The sequence below is a fragment of the Triticum aestivum genome, chromosome 7A (genome assembly GCF_018294505.1).
Source record: "Triticum aestivum cultivar Chinese Spring chromosome 7A, IWGSC CS RefSeq v2.1, whole genome shotgun sequence".
Taxonomy (NCBI): domain Eukaryota; kingdom Viridiplantae; phylum Streptophyta; class Magnoliopsida; order Poales; family Poaceae; genus Triticum; species Triticum aestivum.
The window spans coordinates 580814429-580820924 of record NC_057812.1 but is presented as its reverse complement, the minus strand read 5'-3'; the positions used below and the strand labels follow the sequence as shown (position 1 = coordinate 580820924).

The 6496-nt window shown below is 45.1% G+C and overlaps 1 pseudogene; it reads left to right on the top strand.

The window, feature by feature from the left end:
* The first annotated feature begins 264 nt into the window (after positions 1-264).
* LOC123153516 (uncharacterized) lies at positions 265-1283 on the top strand (annotated as a pseudogene).
* The last annotated feature ends 5213 nt before the right edge of the window (positions 1284-6496 follow it).

Genomic DNA, 6496 nt, shown 5'->3' with positions numbered 1-6496 from the left:
GGCCAGGCCCAATGAGGCGAAGGTGGGGACCCAAGTTTCGGGGAAAAGGCGGGAAACAGAAATCGCGCGGGAAGCTCGTCGACTGCTCTGCTCCGGTTCCGTCTCCAGGCCGGGGGAAACTAAACATGGAAATCCATGTCCGACTACAGGTTGGGACGATGAGGCGAATCCGATTTCAGACAGGAGCGCGTCGTCTCCACACCATATAATCCCCAGCCCACCGATCAATCCAATCCCTCCTCAAACACAGCTCGCCAGGAAACCATGGCCGTCACGAAAGCGAGGAAAGCAATCAAGAGATCAACTCCCGCCACCGCCGACTCCGGAGCCGGAGCCAGCAGCTCCCTGTCCATGGCGCCTCCACCCGGGCCCATCGGGGCGAACGAACTCAAGCAGCCGCCGCTTCTGCCTCCCGGCGTCTACTTCAACCCGACGAAGGCGGACAGGATGGGATTCCTCAACCGGTGGATCACCGGCGACGACAAGATGCCCGACGCGCGGGGGTTCATCTTCCACGCCGACATGTACGACAACGACCCCTACGCGCTGCAGCGGCTGCACCCGCCGGCCAGCGCCCGCGACGGCAAGCACACGTGGTGGTTCCTCGGCGAGAGCAAGTTCCAGAGCCCGTGCAGCGCGGCCAAGAACAAGCGCGCCGACCGCAGCGTCCGGACCGGCGGGTTCTGGCGGGTGGAGCAGAGCAAGGAGGAGCTTCGCGAAGAGGGCGGGCGCAAGAACTGCTTCGGGTTCTACTACGTGCCCCCGCCCCCGTCCAAGAAGCGCAAGACGCCGTGGCTCATGCAGGAGTTCACCAGCGACATGGACAGGGGCGCCGGCAGGAAGGGGCGTGCCCGCGCTCCACAAGCTCTATGTCACGCCGCGCGCCCGAGGGCCTGAGGGAAGTCTACGGGGAGGACGGCCTGACGGCGGGGAACAAGAAGCCTGTCCCGGCAGACTATTTCGCCGCTGCCGCCGCGCTGATGCCGCCGGGGAGTGTCCGTGGTCTCCGGCAAGAGCACGTTGAGCCGTCACAGGTGTCGGATCTGCCGCCTTCGCCCCCGCCTCTTCCTCATTACGGCGGCGACGACGACGACGACGACGGCCAAAACTTCATGGATGGCATAATGTCGTCGATGGGTCCTCTTCATTATGACGACAGCGAGAAGGGAGAGAACTCCATGGGGGCAGCCAACGTTCTTGATCAGTACCAGCAGCAGCATGATGAGGATGCGCCTGAGGATAATTTCAGCATCCCAATGGACCAATTCATGAGAAATACTTGACAAGCCAGCGGAGACGGAGGGGGAAGAACCGGCGTGGGACTCATTGCCGGATATCGTTGATCATGATGAGTTAGTGAAATTCAACAAGGATGCTTAGATTGCAGTTCCACCTAGACTGAGAGATCCAAGTTCCACTTAGACAGACAGATCGATTGATCTGCTAGCTAGAGCTAGAGACTATTCTTTGGTTGATTAATTTGGATTGGGGCATTAATTTGTGAGAGCTTCTGGTCTATCTATGCCAGTAGTAGTTCTCCATGTACTGTGTTTGTATTATATCATGTGATGTGGTTGGTTTCAAGACTGCTTATATTAACAATTACATGGAAAGAAATGCTGATTTAGTAGGCCGTTTTCAATTTCTTGCCCTAGTAAGTTTACTTGATTCGATCGTCCAAAAATGGCGTGAGTGTCATAGAAGATTTGCACGAGAGGCACGAAGTTTGAACATAGTTGGAGCATCTTTCGCCGATCCCCTCAAACCGGTTAGAGAAGTAAATAACGGTTTACTCCTCTAACCGGCACCTAGCCGAAGTCCTAAAGTCTATGTAATTTTGGCGGCTCCTACAAATCAGGCGGCTCATTTTTCCAATTTTAAGCCGCCTAGTCAGTTGTCCGATTTGCTCAACTAGGATGTATTAGAGCCACTCGATTCCTTCTCAATCATTGCTCTTGTCCATGGGTCACGCACCATAGCTTCTCACCAGCGAGTAGCACCGCCATACTCGACTTGTCATGCCGCCGGTAGCAATGCCCCGCCCCATTGTAGTGGAGCACGACTCCGTTGCAGCACTCCCTACAGTAGAAAAAAGGCGGCGAGTAGTGGCCATTCCCTTTTTGCTCTGCAGGAGCAACAACAGAGGGGTAGCAGAGCTTGCGGAAGCAGTGGCCAGTGTTGACCTTGATCTAGAGAAAGGGGAAGATGACGATGTGGCAGGAAAAATGTGTGGTTGTGGCTTCCTCCATGGGGGGATAAGGCGGATGCTAAGCGGCGTGTGGGGCCTATCCAGAGATGGGTATGTGGGCTGGGCAGTTGACCGAGTGATGCACAATGGGGATGCACGCATGGCAAGCAGACGACGTGGCTGATTTCTCCAAAAATCAGCCGGATGGATTTAAGAGTTTTCCATAAATTTTACGAGCGGATGTAGAGGAGTAAAAACAATCGCCCACTCGCCACCGAGTAAAAGAAGCGGCACACCATCGTCCCACCACCCAAATCCACCACTGTGCGCCGCCTCCTATGGCTGGATCCGACCGACGCCGATCATCGCTGCCCAACCAGAGCGCTTGGTCGGCAGATCGAGCCGTGACACAGCCTCCTCCCTCGTTGGCAGCGGATCCTCCACCCCCCTCCTCATCCTGCATCACGCCAGCGTTCCCCAACCTCCCGTCACCGCCCCCGTTGAGGCCAAACTACCACGGTGTGCGACAACGCAAAAGGGGGCCTAGGTCGCCGAGATCTATGATCGAGACACCGGGACTGGGTCGCAAATGAAGAAGAAAGCTACGGCGACAAAGGCAACGGAGGTGGAAACATCGGCAGCGGCAGGACCAACATCTTCGACGACCCAGACACGATGGTCGGTGGGTTGTCTAGAGCCGTGTGGAAAGAGGCCGCCCAAGATAGCGGCTCTCGGAAGCAAAAAAAAAACAAGTTTTTTCTTTTCTTTCTGAGCGTCATAGTTGTGCCTTTCGCGGAAGCAGATCACGAGAAGCAAATTTGCGCCTCTCGTGGGGGAAAACACGTTTTCCCTTTTCAAGAGGCACAACTATGCCTCTTGCAGAAGCAAATACGTGCCTCCACAAGAAGCGAATCTGTGCCTCACGCGAAAGGAAAAAAGATACGCAATTTGCTTCTCCAAATTTTTCCATGAATACCTAGGGAAAAAGGCTGAAAAAATCCGAAAAAACCATCTAAAACCCAAAAACCGGTATAGAAAAATAAAATAAAATAAAATGCAAAGAGAGCACCCAGCGTGGGACACGTTGCAGCGACTGTTGTTGGTTTAAGTCTGATAGTAGAGAGCGATGATCGATCACAGGATCGACTGGTTAATGCGTAATCCTCTAGCAACTGCGTCTCCTTTGAGGCTCATGTTTTGTAAATTGGGTGGGACCTACTTGAATAAAAAGAGGCGGTTTACCACTTGTTTTTCCCATTTTTCCTGGGTTTTTTGTTTTTCTCTGTTTTTACTCATTTTTTTTCCTTTTCTCTTTGTTTTCTTTCTTTTTTTTCCTTGGTTTTCTTTGGTTTTGTTTTATTTTCTTTTCTCTTTATTTATCCCCCAGTTTTCACTGGTTGTTTTTCTTTTTTTCCCATTTAATCGGTTTAGCTTGCTTCTGTTCTTGTTTTTCATCGGGTTTCTTTTGTTTTCTCTCAGGTTTTCGCTGTTTATATATGCATTTTTCGTACATACCAACACATTCGACCAATACAAATTTAACATTTTTAAAATACAAGATTAACATTTATTAAATACATAGTCAACATATTTTTCTATACCCATTTAACATTTTTCAAATGCTTGATTAACATTTTTTCAGTAGAAAAAGTAAACATTTTTTGAATACATGGTCAAATTTTTTTCTATACACACTTAATTTTTTTCAAATGCTTGATTAATCTCTTTAAATACAAGTTTAACATTTTTTGAATACATGCCCAAATTTTTCTATACCATTTTTTTCAAATGGTTGATTAACATTTTTGAAATACCAAATTAATATTTTTAATTGTATGGTCAATATTTTTTTATACACATTTAACATATTTTAAATTCTTGATCAACATTACAAGTTTGACATTTTTAATACATGGTCAACATTCTGTAACATTAAATAAATTCATATTCATGATTAAGGTTTTTCAAATTCTTGTTAAACATTTTTCTAAATACTTAGATCAACATTTTTATGCATGATCGAATTTTTCACACATATTGTATATTTTGTATGCATTTTTTTTTGTATAAATGTGAAACATTACTCTGTACAAATTTAACATTTTTCCAAATGCTAACATTCTTTATTTTTCGGTTTTCATTGTTTTTTTAATTTTATTTTCTCTTTGATTTTCTTCATTTCTTTTTCGGTTTTCACTGTTTTTTCTTTTTTTCCCATTTTAATCGGTTTTCATTCGACCAATACATGTTTACCATTTTTCAAATAAAAGATTAACATTTATTAAATACATAGTGAGCATTTTTTCTATACACCTTTAACATTTTTTGAATGCTTGATTAACATTTTTTGAATACATGGTCAACTTTCTTTCTATACACACTTAATATTTTTTTCAAATGATTTATTAATCCTTTTCAAATACATGCTAAATTGTTTTCTATACACATTGTTTTTTCAAATACTTGATTAACATGTTTGAAATACCAAAATAATATATTTTTAATATCTGGTCAATATTTTTATATACACATTTAACGTATTTTAAATTCTTGATCAACATTTTTCAAATAAAAGTTTTACATTTTTAACATGGTCAACATTCTGTACACCTTTGAAAAAAATCATACTCTTGATTAAGTTTTTTCAAATTCTTTTTAAACCTTTAAAAAAACTTAGATCAACATTTTTGTAAATACAAGATCGACTTTTTCACACATAATGTATATATTTGTATACATTTTTCGTATAAATGCGAAACATTTCTCTTTACAAATCTAACATTTTTCCAAAGCTTGGTTAACATACTTTTTTTAAATGTTTTTTGCGATATATTTTTACAATATTTGGTAGGATAAACAAAAATAAAAAAAGCAAAAAAACATGAAAAAACGAGGCAGTATCCTCCCGTGTGGCTGGGCGGGCCATCTCACGCTCTGCGTGACGCGAGGGTTCCCTAGGTCTTGCTGCAAGGGAGCAACTAATTAACGAGTGCTCCTTCGGGAGCCTCGCAACGATCAGCGTCACTTGGCGCGCTCTCAGCCATTCGCCACGTGTCGCGCTCTGGACGCTCCCTCCAGATTTTGTTTTTTATTTTATTTTTCCGCATGTGTTTTCGACTTTTTAAACGGGTTTTTTTCCAGGGTTTTTCGATGTTTTGGTTTTCCCCCGGTCTTCCTTAGCTTTTCAATCAAAAACATTGAAAAAAAATTTGGGGGCAAAAAAACGTATTTTTTTTCTTTTGCGGAAGTCACTGTTTTTTCCCGCGAGAGGCACGGTTGTGCTTTAGCGAGAGTCACGACTGTGCCTTTCGGAAACGAAAAGAAAAACGTGTTTTCTAATTTTTTTTCTTTCGCGAGAGTCAAGGTTTTGCTTCCGCGAGAGGCACGGTTGTGCTTTCGTGAGAGTCGTGCCTCTTGGAAAGGGAAAACAAAACGCGTTTTCTGTTTTTTGTCGAGAGTCACGGTTTTGCTTCCGTGAGAGGCACGGTTGTTCTTTCGTGAAAGTCACGGCCATGCCTCTCAAAAAGGGGAAAAACGCGTTTTCTGTTTTTTTTCTTTCGCGAGAGTCACGGTTTTGCTTCCGTAAGAGGCACGGTTGTGCTTTCACGAGAGTCATTGCCGTGCCTCTCAGAAACGGAAAAATAATATGTTTTCTGTTTTTTCCTTCCACGAGACTCACGGTTTTGCTTTCACGAGAGGCACGGGCGTGATTTCACGAGAGGCACGGGCGTGCCTCTTTCGGAAAGGAAAAAAACCATGCTTCTGGTTTCGGTTTTTTCGCCCGGTTTTTTCATGAAGAAAATTTCGTCAAAACCTATCAACATGGGATCTAGTTTTGAAGATCTCGACGCGAGGAATCCAATAATGAAAACGGTTCGAGATTTGGACGCACAGTTTAAAAGATAAAACGTTTTGAATAAACGGATCTACGAAAAAAGGGAAAATTCCCCGGCTGCGACAAGTGGCGCGCTGCATGTGCGCCACTTGTCGCGATCTGGGAAAGTGGAGTGTTCTTTGTGTTGGGGAACATAGTAATTTCAAAATTTTCCTACGCACACGCAAGATCATGGTGATGCATAGCAACGAGAGGGGAGAGTGTAGTCTACGTACCCTCGTAGACCGACAGCGGAAGCGTTATGACAATGCAGTTGATGTAGTCGTACGTCTTCTCGGTCCGACCGATCAAGCACCGAAAATACGGCACCTCCGAGTTCTAGCACCCGTTCAGCTCGATGACGATCCCCGGACTCCGATCCAGCAAAGTGTCGGGGAAGAGTTCCGTCAGCACGATGGCGTGGTGACGATCTT